This window comes from Prionailurus viverrinus, chromosome A3 (assembly GCF_022837055.1).
Source record: "Prionailurus viverrinus isolate Anna chromosome A3, UM_Priviv_1.0, whole genome shotgun sequence".
In the NCBI taxonomy this organism is placed as follows: domain Eukaryota; kingdom Metazoa; phylum Chordata; class Mammalia; order Carnivora; family Felidae; genus Prionailurus; species Prionailurus viverrinus.
This window is the reverse complement of record NC_062563.1, coordinates 87,300,034-87,317,982: the sequence shown is the minus strand read 5'-3', so window position 1 is coordinate 87,317,982 and position 17,949 is coordinate 87,300,034. Positions and strand designations below refer to the sequence as shown.

General features: G+C 44.3%; 1 protein-coding gene across 2 annotated transcripts in view; it reads right to left on the bottom strand.

Annotated features, from left to right (window-relative positions):
- The window catches only part of ANXA4 (annexin A4), a 61,501-nt gene extending 46,733 nt beyond the window's left edge, over positions 1 to 14,768 (bottom strand). The window contains exon 1 of one of the 2 annotated variants that reach the window (XM_047853451.1): positions 14,619 to 14,768. The gene's annotated coding sequence lies outside the window, so the exon portion shown is untranslated. The remainder of the gene's footprint in view (positions 1 to 14,618) is intronic. The other variant, XM_047853452.1, reaches the window with a different exon arrangement.
- Between the last annotated feature and the right edge of the window lie 3,181 nt (positions 14,769 to 17,949).

Here is a 17,949-nt window from a genome sequence, read left to right as displayed (position 1 = left end):
GGTGCTGTCAGTGCGAAGCACACTTTGGATCCTCTGTTCCCCTCTCTCTCTGCCCCTCCCCTGCTCACGCTCTCAAAAACTTAAAAAAAAAAAAAAAAAGAATGTGAAATGGTACAGCCACTGTGAAAATCAGTATGTCAGTTCCCCCCTCCCAAAATAAAAATAGAATAATTACCATAAGGTCCAGGAATTCCACTTCTGGGTATATATTCTAAATATATATACTTCTGGGTACATAGGTATTCAAAAGAACTGAAAAACAGAACCTTGAAGAAGTATTTGTATACCCATGTTCACAACAGCATTATTCACAGTAGCCAAAAGGTGGAACCACATACAACCCATGTCTCAATTGACGGGTGGATGGATAAGCAAAATCTGGTACATATATACACAAAATTGAATATTATTCAGCCTTAAAGAGTAAGGAAATTTGGCATGTGCTACAACATTGATAAACCTAAGGACATTGTGTTAAGTGAAATAAGCCAGTAATAAAAGTCATAAATACTATATAATTCCACTCATTTTAGGTGCTTAGAGAAGTCAGATTCATAAGACAGCAAGTAGAATGGCAGCGTCAGGTGGTGAAAGAAGGAAGGAATAAGAAGTTATAGTCTAGCAGGTACAAAGTTTCAGTTTAACAAAATGAAGAGTTCTGTGATTAGACAGTGGTGATGGTTGTAAAAACTGTCAATATGCTTAATGCTACTGAACTATATACACTTAAAATGGTCAAGATGGCAAATTTTATCCTATGTCTATTTTACCAAAATTTTTAAAAATAATTTTTTTAAATGTGAACTCTTAAAAAAAAAAAAAACACCTCATTAGGGGCACCTGGGGGGCTCGGTTGGTTAAGCATCCAACTTCAGTGCAGGTCATGATCCCACGGTTCATGGGTTTGAGCCCCACATTGGGCTCTGTGCTGACGGCTCGGAGCCTGGAGCCCACTTCAGATTCTGTTTCCCTCTTTCTCTTCTCCTCCCCTGCTCATGCTCTCTCTCTTTCTCAAAAATAAATAAACATTAAAAAAAGTTAAAAAAAAAAACTCACTAAACTAACCAGTTAAGACCTGTGCATTTTATTGTATGTAAATTATACCTCAATAAAATAATATACATCTATACAGCTTAAGAGGCCAAGGTCTCAGCTTTGTATGCTGATAGTACCCTCTCAGGGCAAGCACGTTGCTCTTACCCTTCATTTAGCAATACCCACTTTTAAGGCAAAACCTCACTCTGTGGAACCTAAAATTCCATATAGCTTTTGAACAGCATCATGGGCAAAATCATGTCTCCTCAGGTATAACTTCAAGGAAAAGTGAATGGTCACTTTATTCCATGTTCCTTCTTCAGAAATACCAGAAATAAACTATTCCAGGCAAGTGAGAATCTGATGCAGAAACCACAACTGGTCACAAGCTCCTGCACCGACCTCCAGTTCTGGTCTGTTCTAGCATCATGTTTTCATGTGTCCATCTGCACTTGGGTCACCCCGGCCTCTCCTTATGAATCATAGTTCAGGCTGCCATGTCCCAAGACCCAGATTCCAAGGTCTTGGTATCTTTTCTTGTGTCAGCAAGCATGAGTCTTAGAGATAAGGCAAGAGGAGGACCTCTTCAGAAAAAAGAACCCTGAATCTAGCATCTACTCTTTCTCTTACACTCCTTCCCAGAGAACTAAAATCCACTCCATCTTTCTTTACAAAAGCCTTGCGATGCAGGAAGGGAACAGACATCTGGATCTGAATGAGAAACTGAAGCACAGGAAAGAAGGAGTCAGTGAGAAACCAGACATGCAGCCAGCTTCCATGTTGTCTGGCTGGTTTTATTTATTTGTAGGTAGGAAAACAGAGTACAATGCAGTCCAATCCTTTCCTTATCAACACCACCACTTTTTGCCCAGAAGGGAAGAAAAACTCTCTTCCCAGATGAACAGAGAAAGCTTTGAGTTTTCCTTCGTAGATTTACAGTGGCTCAGCCTCCAAGATCTGGAAGTGAGCAGAGAATAAACACTGCTCTCTTAAATGTCACATTTTCTCCTGTCACCTCCCATGCCCTGAAAATATGCAAGTTCTGGCTTTGTGGGCAGCTGACAGCCCCTGGAGCAGCCACTCCCTCGGTGGGCCAGGGCGGGGTTCTATTTCCAAATCTTGCCAGAATTCAAGCTGACTCTGGCAGAAGAATACAAAAACAGAACTGTTCAAATTCTTCCACAGTGGATTCTGATTCACATAGGGAACTTGCTATTTCTGACGTAGACTCTCCCAATTTCTCATTAAAAACCCGATGAAGGCATGGGGAGGCGCAGGAAGAAACTCCTGGCAAAACTGAAAAGCCTAGGACTGACACGAGATTATATCAGAAGCCAAGAGGAATAGAAACCAATTTAAGACAGATGGAGAGTGTGTGTATGTGCATGTGTTTGTATGTGTGTGCATGATAGTGGGGAGATGGGTTATAACTCCCTATCAGCTCTGTCTGATAAGGGGATCCATCCAGAAAACCTCATCCCAGCCCACCAATCCGACTTGAGGAGTTGTGAGATGGGTCTGTTACTGACCCTATTCACCTCCAAATGAGCAAAGAGGTGTTAGATGGACACAGTCGTGGCAAAATGGATACAGAGAAAGGTGACCAATGAGAAGAACCTTCTCACAAATTCATGCTGGGAAGTGTATATCTATATCTATAGATATAGATATGTTTGTTTATTTATTTATTTATTTAGAGCATGTGATAGCAAGGGAGGGGCACACAGAGAAAGAGAGAGAGGGAGAGAGAGAAAATCCTAAGCAGGTTCTGTGCTCAGTGCAGAGCCTGACTCAGGGCTCGATCATGACCTGAGCTGAAACCAAGAGCTGGACGCTTAACTGACCGAACCACCCAGGTGCCCCTGAAGCATATTTTATATATTTATATATTAAAATAGTACACGCACACACACACACACACATATAAACAAGGCTACAATCTTTATAATTATCTTCTTTTGACCTATTTCTTTTTTTTTTTTTTTTTTTTTTTTAATTTATTTTTGGGACAGAGAGAGACAGAGCATGAACGGGGGAGGGGCAGAGAGAAAGGGAGACACAGAATCGGAAACAGGCTCCAGGCTCCGAGCCATCAGCCCAGAGCCTGACGCGGGGCTCGAACTCACAGACCGCGAGATCGTGACCTGGCTGAAGTCGGACGCTTAACCGACTGCGCCACCCAGGCGCCCCTGACCTATTTCTTATGATATCTGATATTTATGAAAATTTCCACTTGTCCTCCAAATTTACAAGGGTATCCAAAGCCCAGCCAGCCATATGCTTGCTTGCTTTATTTATGTGTTTATAACATAATATTTGGGTGTAATATTAAACCTTATTATTGGTTTAACCTGCTTTTTTGTTGTTGTTAAGTAGGCTCCATGCCCAGCATGGAGCCCAACACAGGGCTTGAACTCACAACCCTGAGATCAAGACCCTGAGCTGGGATCAAGAGTCAGACCCTTAACCAACTGAGCCACCCAGGTGCCCCTAACTTGCTTTTTAGATTAGTTATAGGAACACTGAATCTTTCTCTCTTTTTTCAACTCATATCCCTCTTTGTGTATTATCTGTTGGCATTTTTCACCCATTTTTAGCATCTTAGTTCTTTACTAACATTTATAGAAATTATTATGTTATAAAATTTAATATTTTATATCTAAATGTATTATTAAGTATTTTACCAATTTAACATTATCCTTTTAATTCAGTACAGCCAAAATTTGGAAGCAAATTTTCAATCTATCTAGCCATTTTTTTCCTTTGTACTCCTCCCTCTTATTACTTCAGTAGTTGGAAGGTCTCTTTTTTGGTGAAAGATTGGTAACTGTTGAGCTTGGTGATGAATAGATACATTTTACTATTCTCTCACTCTGGTGTATGATGGAAAACGTCCATAATAAAAACTTTCTTTAAAAGTATCTCTTGGAGTGCCTGGGTGGCTCAGTCGGTTGGAGCCTGAGTCAGTCAGTTCATGAGTTCAAGCCCCGCATCGGGCTCTGGGTTGACACCTCAGAACCTGGAGCCTGCTTCAGATTCTGTGTCTCCCCCTCTCTCTCTGTCCCTCCCCCACTCATGCTCTGTCTCTCTCTCTCAAAAATAAACATAAATAAATAAATAAAATTAAAATATAAATATTTATAGATAAGTTATATTTAAAATCACATCACTTTCTAATTACTTTACTACCTTTTATTATCATATATGTTCTTGTGATTACTTATATCTATTTTGTCTGGAAACACAATATAATGGTGTACTACTACCTATTTCCAGTTCTAAATTCAGTGACGTAACATGGGTAACTTGAAATCAGTTATGTTGGCATTTATGCCAAAGAAATGGCCATAAATCAGGGTTTTCTTTCTTTGGAGGCCCACCTGTTCAGTTTATCAGCAAGCTGCTGGCCTTACCATATCTTTCTGGTGAGGCAGGATTGGAATATGTTTGTAGGCATAACGCACCAGCTACTTGGGATCTTCCAGGGAAACTTTCTTAAATTGAATTCTAGCCCTTTCCAAACAGCCGTGGCTTTGGGTACTTTGGGGTGCATAGAAAAGAAGAGGTTGTGGCTAAGTTGAGTGGGTGGGAAACAAAATGAGTCATATAGTAAATGAGTTACTTTAACATCCTGGGCAGGAGTGCCCTCAATTGGAACATGAAAAGGGTGGAAGAAAAACTAGTAGAAATAAAATAAAGTGATTGTTCTAGCAATGGGAAAGAGATACTTTTATTCATTTTTTTTAAATGTTTATTTTTTTATATTGGAGAGAGAGGTGAGAGGGGTGGACAGAGGATCCAAAGCAGGCTCTGTGCTGACGGCAGGAAGCCTGTTGTGAGGCTCGAACTCATGAACCGTGAGACCATGACCTGAGCTGAAGTTGGATGCTTAACTGACTGACCCACCCAGGCGCCCCGGGAAAGAGATACTTTAAAAATTTTTTTTTAACATTTATTTGTTTATTTTTGGGAGCGAGACAGAACATGAGCAGGGGAGGGGCAGAGAGAGAGGTGGGACACAGATTCTGAAGCAGGCTCCAAGCTGTCAGCACAGAGCCTGACGCAGGGCTCAAACTCACAGACGGCTAGATCATGACCTGAGCCGAAGTCAGATGTTTAACGGACTTAGCCACCCAGGCGCCCCTAATGTAATTTATTTACTCCTAAATTTACATAATTGAATTTTAAATAGTGACTATATTTAACCATCAGATCACAAACCCCTGACAATTTAACAATCACTTCTAATAGACTAATACAAGGACCTTCCAGCAGACCACTGGGAGACAGTAACGAAAGCAAGATATTTTTTTAAATTGTGGTAAAATATACATAACAACACTTACCATTTTAGCCAATTTTAAGTGTATAATTCAGTGTATTAATTACATTCACAATGTCATGCAATCATCACCGCTATCCATTTCCAGAACTTCTCCATCATCCCAAACAAAAATTCTGTACCTATTCAATAGTAACTCCCCATTTCTCCTTTACCTCAGCCTCTGTTAGCCATCATTCTACTTCTTGTTTCTGGATTTGGCTACTAGGTATCTCATATGTGGAACCGATATATCATATTCCACTGCTGTGTCTCGAGTATTTCACAACCATGTCTGGCCTGGAGGGAGGGCATGTGGGTGTCACTCCACCCTCTCACTTCCAAGGAATAAGCCTCCCACAGATTCACCAAACCACAGAAAATCTGGGGAATCCAGTCTGTCCAAATCACAGCCTCAGTGGGGAGACCCCAGGGCAGCTATAATAGGGAGCTCAAGAGAACCTGGAAAGAATAGAATGTTCCACGTGCACAATTAAAATCTCATTATGTTATCTTTCCAATAAATACCAGACCAGTATTTCAATCTAACAGAAGTTCATATAACTCAGCGTTTATGAAAGTGTGGTTTCCAGACCAATGTTACCATAAGCTGGGAACTTGTTAAAAGTGCATGTTCTTGGACTCAATACAACACCTACAGAATCTACAACTCTGAGGGCAGGGCCCAGCAATATGGTTTTTAAGAAGCCTGCCAGGTGATTCTGATGCATTCTCAAACTTGAGAACTATTGCCCTACAGTAATGATTCTAGATTCCAACGACTGATGCTCAGAAAGGTCCTCAAAATGCTTCATGGTCATTCCTAAGTATAGATTTCCATTCATGATCATACATCAAGCATAAGGGAATGGGGGTAAAAACAGGAAAAATTATAGCAATGAGGGAAAAGTCATAAAGTAACATTTTTTAAATGCTTACTTATTTCTGGGAGATAGAAAAAGAGAGAGCACGTATGAGCAGGGGGAGGGCCAGAGAGGGAGACAGAGGCTCTGAAGCAGGCTCTGTGCCAACAGCAGAGAGCCCCATGCAGGGACTAGAACTCACAAACCATGAGATCATTACCTGAGCCCAAGTCAGACACTTAACTGACTGAGCCACCCAGGCACCCAACATTAACATTTTTTTCAAATATCTGCATAAATATGACTCAGGAAATGTATTCGACCAAGATTAAATAGTAGAGTTCTCAAAAACATTCACTGCAAACATGTATTACTCCTGGCAGACCCGATCTGTTATTTTATGATATCTGTGAAACTCTGAATTCAATTCTCTTCCCACATGCTGTCGGGGGCTGTAATGGAGCTCATTCTGTGCTGGACATAGCAGGCTGGGAATCCAGAACAAGGGCCAAATTCCAGTCTCTGCTCTGCCCTCCAGATTTAACCTCACCTAAGACGGCTACTGTATTCTGGCATAAAATTTTGACATAGTAGTGACTGTTGTGCAGGATTTCTGAGAGGATTGGTAATAATGTCAATCCCCATCATACCTTCTTTCCTCATTAGAGAACTTTGCATGGGTTTAGTGGTTGGGCTTGGAAAACCAGGAAAGAGAGAATGATTGGTCTAAGGCAACCCCATTCCAACGGCAACAAACGGTTTTCAAGTGGCCGCGTGACCCACTCTGACCGATGAGAAATAAGAACAAACCTACCAAGAGGCTTGGAGAAAGATTTCCCCCCCAGGCTAAAAAGACAAAGTTAGCCTGCCACCTTCCTCCTTTCTTCTGGCCTTGGATGATGTCGGGACACCGCATCTGTAGCTATGGCTTCAAAAGGATCCTAATTATAATACACACTGTAAAGCACCAAACATGATCTCTAGGAAAAAAATTCTTTAATTTTAGTGAGCACAAAAATCACCTGGGGAGTGTTTAGAAATACAGATTTGGGAGCTGCTGTATTCTAGAGCTTGAGTCAGTAAATCTTGGGTGGGGCCCAAAGCCCTTATTGAATCTAGTTACAATAAGCACCTCTGGTTACTCCCCTCAAATCCTGTTCCAGGCCCTGCTTCTCACAGAGGTGGTCCCTTGTGTGAGACCCCAGTTCCAAAACTGCCACTCACCATGCATGCAGGCACTCATAGTCCTTACATAAATACTGATTTTGCCCCATCACGTCCAGGCATTGTGACAGAAACAGAGACAGAGGAGACACTATCTTGCTGTCAAGGAGCATGTATGAGAAATAAACCGATACATAGCCAATTCAAAGACAAAGCGGCATGTGGTAACTTATTAGAGTTGCATGGTGGGAGAAGACAAAGCTCCCCACCCCAACCCTGCCCCCTCCCCAGTCAAATGCTCTCATGTGACTTACGCTTCCAAGGACAGATAGGATTCCAATGACAAAAGAGTTTTGCAGGCAGAGAGAGAATAGTAAAAATGAAGCTTCAGCTATGCTTTGGAAAATATTTCATTCAGGGTGGGGTTGGAGCTTTAGACCATGGAGAGAGTGGTGGGAGACAAAGGCCGGAGAAAGAATTTTCACAAATGGTTCGTTTTGTGAGCTTGGAAGCTGGACTAAAATTTCCAGGCCATGGGAAATCATACACTCACTCAGCACACACAGTAATACACACTATATGCTAGGCCAGGAGATGGAGGTTGTACAGTTCTTGCCCTCAGAGGAGCTCAGAGCTGAGGGGTCGGCCCAGGCCTAGAATTAGACACAATAAGGTGTGACCATTCCTGTGACAGGAGAATCACAGAGAGACAGGAGCATGGAGAGGCCCCTCACCCAGATTAAGTCTGCTATCAGCACAGAGCCTGCTTCAGATCCTCCGTCCCCATCCTCTCTCTGCCTCTCCCTCTCCCTGTCACGGTGCCCCTCCCCCTCCCCTGCTGGCATACTCTCTCAAAAATAAACATTTAAAACATAAAAAATAAAAAGATAACTGTACTAAGCAATAGAACAGATGTGAAAGAAAATAGGGATCTACAATCCAGGCAGAAGTTCTAACTATGGAATCCCTGGACCTTCTAGGACCTGTCCCCCAACACTGATTGGTCCCGGCTCCCGCAGGCCTACAGAATGACCTTAATTTCTGAGCGCCCTCTCACTCTTCCATCTGGGACCAGCTCCGATCAATATGCCACACCTCCAGTGAATAATGGTCTTGCTTTGTCATCCTCAAGCCTGTACATAAACTTTTCTTCTCCTACCCACCTCCAGGAAGCCTTCTCTGACCACCCACGATGGATGGAGTTAGGTACACCTCCTCTATTGTTCCACGGCAGTCTGTGCATAGTGTATCAAATCATTTATCACGCAGTCCTAGGAGTTTTGAATTATTGATTTGCTTGTTTATCTCCCTAAGGATGGAGTCTGTGTGTTGTATCTTTGAATCTCTAGTGCCTGTCACATTATATAATAAATAAGTGAAACTTTATCCATGTGGCAGGGGCTGCCGACAGCCTGCCTAGCATCTAACGACCCTTCCCCAAAGTGCTGACCTATCTCTCCTACCTTTAAATGCTGCCCCAAGTGTTGCTACCACATGGATGGGTCTATGAAACCAAGAGCAGCACACTGCCTTGGTCCGCGCCTGTCACACTCCTCACTCATCTATCACATGGGACCCCCTGGATACTTACAAGGTTAGGATCAAGTTCATCATGGACAAGTGGTATGGACACAGGCTCTACCTCTTCCCCTCTGAAAGGGTCCAGCCCCACAGTCATCTTAATGTCCCAGCCCTGCCTATTCAGGCTGATTCCCCATTCTTAATCCATGATATGGTATAAAAGAGTGATAGAGCACAAAATATTGAATCAGACTGCTATATTCAAATCTTGATTCTACCGCTTGCTAGTATGTGGCCTCCAGCAAATTGCTCAACCCCTTTGTGCCTCAGTTTCCTCACTTATAGAATGGGGCAATAATGGTAGCACCCCCATAATATGGATGAAAATTTAATAAATTACATGCCAGTTGTTTGGCACAGGGTCAGGCACATAGGAAACACTGGTGAACATTACCTATTAATATCTGTGACACGGAGGCTCTGACAGGCAGAGGCAGAGAGCCCTCATTGACTAAGACACATCTGGCTGAAGACAAGGTCCAGGCTCTGGAGCCAAGGCCAGGCCCCTCAGTGCCAAGGTCTGATATCACTGCTAGGACTTCGACCTAGGGCCCTGCAAGCTGGTCTATCTAGTCTACAAGCTGGGACATATTCCATCTACCTCCTCTCTCTGCTTCTGCAGCTAAACACACATGAAACTGATCAGACCATTTAAATCAGAGCTTTCTCCACCATGCAGTTCAAGGCACCTTACATTCCTTTTGGAACTAGCTGGAGTGAAATCAAATAAATAATTAATCAAACTGAAATGTATGACAAGAATGAGCAATTGCTATTACATCTCATTGGAAAATGAAGCATAATTGCATGCTAGCTCTTTGTATACAAATAAGAAAGTATATGATCATGTATTAATTTTGAGGTTGGAAAAATTTGATAATATACGTTTTTTTTTTTAGAGAGAGAGCACACGAGCTGGGGAGAGGGTCAAAGGGAGAGGAGAGAGGGGCAGAGGAGAGAGATAACCTTAAGCAAGTTTCATGCTCAGCACAGAGCTTAACGCAGGGCTTGATCCCACGACCCTGGGATCATAACCTGAGCCAAAACCAAGAGTCAGACGCTCAGCTAACTAAGTCACCTGGCCCACCTACTTTTCATTTCTACTTCATTCTCCCTCTTCACAAACAATGTTAAATGGGTAGATGATAGCTGTAACTATTTTTAAAAAATATGATAAAAATTCAAATAATATATAAAGGTATAAAGTGGTAAATCTGGATGAACTTTACCCCCTACCTAGTTATAGCAACCACTGTTATAGTGCATACTATTGGAAATATTTAATGCATTAACAAGCATATAGACTACAAATAGCTTCCATCATTCTTACAAAAGAAACAGCATACAATGCACACCTGTATTTTGCTTTTTAAAAAATGTATCTTCAATATCAATCTGTATCTGTTCCTATCAACCTGCATCACTTTTTTTTTTTTTTTGAGAGAGAGCACAAGCAGGGAGAGGGGCAGAGAGAGAGAGAGAGAGAGAGAAAGAAAAAGAGAGGGGGGGAGGGGCAGAGAGAGTGGGGGAGGGAGAGAGAGAGGGAGAGAGGGAGAGAGGGAGAGAGGAAGAGAGAGAGAGGGAGAGTGGGAGAGGGGGAGAGGGGGGGGGGGAGAGAGAGAGAGAGAGAGAGAGAGAGAGAGAGAGAGAGAGAGAACCCCAAGCAGGCTCCACACTGCTAGGGCAGAGGCCAATGTAGGGCTCGAGCTCACAAACTGCGAGATCATGATCTGAGCCAAAATCAAGAGATGGATGCTTAACCAACTGAGCCACCCAGGAGCCCCTCAACCTGCATCACTCTTTAATAGCTGCATGGTATTGCACTGAATGGATGTTCCATAATTTAACCAGCCCCTTGGTGATAGATATTTAGCTCATTTCCACTCTTTTGCTGCTACAAACAAGGCTGCAGTATATATATCCTTATACACATGCCTCTACATACATATCCAAGTATACCTTTATGATAAATTCAGAATTCAAATTGCCAGAACAAAGGCAAAACCATTTTTTAAATTTTGACAAACTGACAACTTTTAGGGCAATTCTGAACAGTATACCTACATAACTGCTATGTATCCATGATTGAGTTTAGACAGATGTCTATAAACCCCTTGAAATTGTATGAACAATGTCAAATATGTGTTTCTTTTTCTCAAGAGAACTTCATGGCTTTAATCAGATTCTCAAAGTGGTCCTAACTAACAAGGATAAGAATTACTGAGTCAAGAGATTCTTGTATAGCACCAAAAAGCATCAATAGCAGAAGTTAAAGCTAGGCAGGACCCAGAAACTTTCTGAGCCCCCTGGAGAGGAGAGGGAAGATGCTGAGGACTGATTATACCAACAGGCTCGTATCTAGTAAGGACTTCCTCCAGGGGAGATGACTCAATTACACATAAATTAGGAGAACTTGTTCCCACTCACAAACCAGTCCTTCTATGTTAGCTTCCGGTAATAATTTAATGTTACCTCTTAGGAGGAGTGAGGTGGGTGCATCAACCCAGGAATGAATCCACAGTGACTGGGTAGGGAGGTCTTTCTACTGACCTGACAAAGGGCACTCTCCGGGCCTCCTGCTCTAAGTCAGCCTGCTTATGCTGTGTTATATCTACGTCTTAAAGGGGAAGGGGAAAGTAGGGTGGATGAAGGCGTTTCCAAAGCAATTTACAGTCTGGCCTATAGCTGCAATTCTCCCCTCTTGCTGTTATGGTTCATTCTAGTGCAAACATACACTTGGGTTCTTATGCCTAGCAAAACAGACCAAGAAGCAGTATGGCAATTTACTGACCTCAAGTATCTTGAACATTTAAAAAGAATTCTTCCAAAGTGGTGCTTCAGGTTCCCATAGCAAAAGCTCTTAGTCCAATTCAAACACTGAACACTAACATGTCACTCCTAATTTCAAAATAAGCAAGGTGGGGGCGCCTGGGTGGCTCAGTCGGTTGAGCGTCCGACTTCGACTCAGGCCAAGATCTCACAGTCCGTGAGTTCAAGCCCCGCGTCTGGCTCTGTGCTGACAGCTCAGAGCCTGGAGCCTACTTGGGATTCTGTGTCTCCCTCTCTCTCTGCCCCTCCCCCACTTGTGCTCTGTCTCAAAAATAAACATTAAACAAAAATTTTTTTAAACAAGCAACGGGCCTTAGAAATCCTAAATTATTAGGGAAAATAATCTCAATATAGTAATCCATCTCAGTTTCAATTAAGCTTAAAAACAAGCAGACAAAACCCCTTTAGTTTAGACCCTTTATTTGGTCTCGGGGTGTCAAGCACTGGAAGACTATGGGGTGAATTTGATGTAATAGGTATAATAAAGAGCTGTCCTTGAGAATGGGGACAATTCCAGCTTTTACCACATTATTAGAGTTTACAGCACAATGACAGGCTAAGTTCCCTGAAGTCCTGTGTTTCTGTTAATGCTTTACTCAATTTATCAGGCATGCACATTCATTTAAGTGTTTCCAAAGCTTAGTTTCTCAAAACAAGGTCCAAGAAACACCTGAATCACAATCATCCAAGGAACCTGTTAAATATGCATTTTCCTGGACCCAACCCTGTTACACTGGATCAGAATTGTGGGGAGTGGGGCAAGAATCTTATGCTATGCAAGCTTCCCGAGGGATTCTGAGGTACCCTGAAGTGAAAAATATGGCTTTAGAGGTCATATTAGTTTAACCTACTGCCCTTCACAGCCCCATCCAAAAGGGGCTACCAGGCCCCTGCCTAGACACCTCTGCTGAGAAAGCTCTCCGTCTCCAAGTCCACCCAGCCTAGGGGTTTCAAAGGCCACAACTTAAATTCAACAGAACTTACCATCCAACCCAGCTCTGCCCAACGCCACAATGAGTGAGTTTATTCTCTCATCCGCAGGCCAAGCCCCTCAAGAATGTAGGGGCATTATTAATACGTGTCTCCACGCCCCCCCCTCATCTGTAACACAAGGTTACTAACCCTACCTCAGGTGGAAATGAAGATTAAATTATTAACCAAGCATGACTGTTATTCAAAGTCCCTCCAGGGAAGACATCACAGTGCCTATCAAATTGCCGCCATTGTAGCCCTAACTGCAGTGAAAATAAACCCTCAAGAAAAAAAAAGAAAAAAGAAAAGAAACCCTCAAGGGCTAGCTTTGGGCCAAAGCACAGCCCAAAGCCCAAGCAGAAGAATTTTTTTAAAGTTTCCTGTTTTATATTTAAAAAGTATACAAATTCTGAATTCTACTCCAAAATATATGATTGTTTTAGCATAAAAAGTATTTTAACCTCAAATGTCTGGGTAAAGTTGACACCCAAGGAGCCCCCCCCCTTATTTATTCTGAAGCTTCTAGTATTCCCTGGCAGTGCCTGACACTCACCTCCATCCCCCCTCCTCCCCCTAAGAGGAGCAGGCTTAGTCTACAAGCAGAGGATCAAGATGGGGAAAACAAATGAGTGGCCAGACATCAGCAAAGAAATGGGCCAAAGGATATGAGTCTATGGATGACCAGAAGGCTCACTCTTCAAGATGCTGAGGGCTGGTGTGGTTTGACTTGACTGTGCATGTTACTCTCTAACTTGCTTTCAGAGAAAAACGATCCCTAGCCAAATGTACAAATACTTGGGAGGGAAAGTCATAGACACCCTAGATCTAATAGTCATGTGCTTGAGTGTGTGTGCGCATGTTTCCCCAAAACAAGAGAAATCTGGCCTGAGCTGAATGTAAGGGATCTGGCCTTGGCCAGATAGCGCTGGGCTCTGGCAAGGAAGGAAGGAAGCAGATTTCGGGTGGCTGTGAGTACCCATTTTCTCGTTCCTGTTCTCTTCCTCTCCTGCTTGCTCTTTCGCCTGCCATCTGACAACTCCCTGGCAACTAAAGAGCGAGGGTTTGGCTATCAGTCGTGTTACTTGCAATGTAAGGAGGAGGTGGGATGGATAATTTGGAGGGGGGGACCCTATCCATTCTTCCCACGGTCAGCGGGAGAGGGCAGATGGCCACTTGTCACAAAAGGTGTGGGTTACTCGTTACACCTCACAGACTTGCATCAACCTGGGAAACACTTCAAGTGGGGCAGACTGTTGAAAAGCAATAGCCTCTTGGGCCCCAAATCTCCCGCTAGTCAAAGCCAAGACAAAAGAGTGAGACCGTGCCACTCTCAGGCTCAAGTCATGTATCTCATAATAACAACTGATTCCCATGTGCCAGCCAGACATTATGCTGGGGGCATTAGATACACGACAAGAAAAGGGTAAGAAACTAGGGAAAGGGAGTAGTTTCTTAAAAAGAGGAAAGAAAGAATTCAAAAGAAAACTTAGGTATGAGATGGAGTCGGCTGCAGGGAGTATTAACTCAATCCTTTCTAGTTAATTCCCAAAGCCAGCACAGTGCTTGGCACAATGAATAACTGTTGTGGTCTCTGGTCTACTTTCTGAGCCGTATAAACTGCTCCTTCTGGAAGGTACCGGTGGATGTGGGCCGCGTTTGCCTCCGCTTGGCCCACCACGAGCGAGCCCCGGCCCGGCGGCGCCAGCTCCACCCCGTGGCCGCCGAGCCCCGCCTGCAGGCCGACGGCGGGCACCCCCTCCTGGGCGCGGCCCAGGGCGGTCCCCGCGAGGCTCCCCGAGGCTGCTGCGCCCCCTTCCCCGAGCCCAGGATCCCCCGTCCTGGCGCCCCCTTACCGCTAGTGCCGAGAATGGGCAGCGCTCGTCTTCTGAGGCCGCGCAGAACACACCCTTGCCGGGGCCGGACAGCGGGTCTTATTCCGGGCGGACCCGCCCCGCTTCGGGGTGGAGACTGAGCCCGAGTTCCTGGCCGTCCCTCTGCACACGGGACCGGAAAATCCTCCGGGGGGCGTAGCGCACCTGAGGCCAGGCGCCAGCACCGCCGCGCCCCGCGGCCCAGCGAGGGGCCAATCTGGCCCCCAGGCCTGAGGGTGCACCGGGCACGTGCCCGCACCCCGCCGGCGACAGGTCTCGCTGTCCAGGCTCCCCGGCCTCGGCGCCCGTCCGGATCGCACCTTCTGCCGGGCACCGCCCAGCTCCGCGTCTGCCCCCGCAGACTCGGAGCAGTTGGACTCTCCGGGTCTGCGGCGTCCGGGCGCCCCTACACTCTCGGAGGTTTGAGCCCCCGGGCTACTCCGGCACCCTCCCCGCGATCGCAGAGGCGGGAGTCTCGCCGCCAATCACAGCTCCCTCTCCGGAAAACTGCACTTTCTCTCGCCCAGCCTGCGGCCGGAAAAGTGGGAAGTGAAATCCCGGCGGCACATTTTGTTTCCCTCTTGCACATTCAAACGAATACCCCAAAAAGTTCCCAGTACTTCCACATCTCCCCTGAGGAAAACGGAGTTCCCTTTCCTTGGGGAAACCTTTGGGAACAGGAGTTCGGAGCACCCCCAGACCCATCTCTTCTCCCCGGTAAATTCCCAGGTTTGGTGCTGGTCGGTAGCCTCTAGGTTCGGCCGGGGAGCCGCGCTCACGCCTTGTAAAAAGTTTCACCTGCGCTCGTATCTGCCTCCTCGAGTTAACACTGGCTTTTTGAAGGCACCAACTGAGTCTAGGTCGTCTTTGCACACACGCCTAGTGTGGCTTCTAGCGCATAGTAGGTATTCAGTGAAAGTTTGCAGAATAAATCTTTTGAGTCTACCGGCAAATACAGATTCTATTTGACAGAGGGTAGGTAGCTTTGGTGAGTGTGTTTGCTATCCAGTAGACCAAATCCAAGTGACTATTACACCCTTAAAGCCGGAGAGGTAACATTTAAATTATTTCATTAAGATGTACCAAAAGGACGTGGTTTAACATGGTTAAGAAATGAGCTTTAGGATCAGACTGGTTTAGATTCTAGCCCTGGTTTTGATCCTTTTCTCTGCTTGATAACTTAAAGTTTCTGAGCTTCCATTTCCGAAATAACCTAGAGGAAACAAAATCAGGAGGAAAAAGAATGAAATGGGATAATTCATTTCCTGAGTGACTAGAGAAGGCATCCCTGAAAAATTAACAATTAGGCTACTCTAAAAAAAGTAAAAGGTTGGGGATGGAGCTGATGCACTCTGCCAAAATCACCTTTACTGACGGCTGCCCCTTTATCCCATAACTGCCCTCACATCAGGTTGAGGAGACATAGTCAAAGCTAACTTTGTGGGGTACAAAAGGCCAGGAATACATTTGTGATACCCTTCATATTCAAGAGCTCCTGTGGGCTTAGGCTGGGGCTGAATTTCTGCAGAAACCACACCTGTATTCTGCATCTTCCTTTGCATTACCCTGCTTGTCTCAAGTACAGGTTTTTCCTGAGAGTGCTCCCTTACTGAGTAAGGCACTTACACAAGAATCTTCATCTCAGGTTCTGCTTCTAGGGAGCCTGATCTAAGACAATGTATTTTATTTTAATTTTTAAAATTGTTCTGCATTTGAGAGAGAGAGAGAGAGAGAGAGAGAGAGAGAGAAAATATGAATGGGGGAGGGGCAGAGAGAGAGAGAGGCACAGATTCTGAAGCAGGCTCCAGGCTGTGAGCTGTCAGCACAGGGCTGGAACTCATGAACCGCAAGATCATGATGGGAGCTGAAGTCAGTAGCTTTACCGACTGAGCTACCCAGGCTCCCCAAAGATAGTGTATTTTAAAAATTAATGTAATTGTTGAAATTAAAGACTGGAAGGAAACTTTAAAGATAGCAGAATGAGCACATGCATTTGCCTCAGTTCCTGCTTGAAATCCAACTAAAGCAACTGCAGATTAAAAACAAAAATCTCACAAGAACAAGGAACAAGAGAGGAAAAAGAACAAAACTTTGGAAGCTGGAAAGCAGATAGACATGCGGTAATTGACTTAGCAGACCTGAGAAAAAGAATTCTCAAGCCCAGAGTAGGTAAACGTGAGAAGCAACAGGAGAGGGGCTCTTGGGTGGCTCAGTCGGTTAAGCCTCTGGCTCTTGATTTTGGCTCAGGTTATGATCTCACAATTTGTGGGTTCGGGCCCTACATCAGGCTCTTCACTGACCCTGTGGAGCCTGCTTGGGATTCTCTCTCTGTCCCTCCCCCACTCATGCTCGCGAGCTCTCTCTCTCTCTCTCTCTCAAAATAAATAAACTTAAAAAACAGAAGCAACATGAAATTTCTCAGGATTTCTCAGGATTTCAGGATTCTCAGAATTTCTCAGGATACGTACTGATGTACCATGTGCTTCTGAAAGTAGATATATACTTAAGAATAAAAACAGTGTATATTTTCTAAGTCTGTAGAATCCTTAATACTGCACAGCTGCCACTGCCCCTCTCATACTTCTGCAAAAGACTGAAAATATATTCTCTCGAGGGCATAAAGCAGAGGATCTCTTGAATGGGACTTACCAGGTATAGTCAAGTTATTCTGGTTATTTGTTTCCCTAGCAAAGTACCTCAAAACTTGGTAACCTAAAACAATGATCATTTTATTGTATCTCATGTTCTTGCAGGTCTAAATCTGGACAAGTCTTGGCTGGGCAACTCTTCTGGTCTACATGACATCAGCAAAGGTCACTTAGCAGTATTCAGCTGGCAGATAGGCCATTCTGGAGGATTCATTCACGTGTCTGGTATCATAGCAAAGTGAGCTGGGAGGCTGATCTCAGCTGGCACTCTCCACCAGAGCATCTAAGCATGCTCTCTCCACATGGCAGTCTCAGGGTAGTCGTGTTTCCTACTGGGAGGCTCAGGGCTCCCAGAAAGGATACTCTAAGAGATCCTTTGTCCAGGCAGACATTATTAGACTTCTTATTACCTAGGCTTGAAAGCCCCTGAATGTTATTTCCATTGCATTCTATAATTTGTGCAAGTCACTAAGGCCAGCTCAGATTCAAAGGAAGGCGAATTAGGCTCCATCCCTGAATGGGGGGACTAACAAAAATTTGCCATGTTAAATAACAAAAATTAAACCAAGTAAATTTTAAAGATCTAATTGGCTTTATTAATTGATTCACGGATCAGGCAGCATCCTGTCTAGCAAGTAGGGGGGAACTCCAAAGGCCCACAGAAA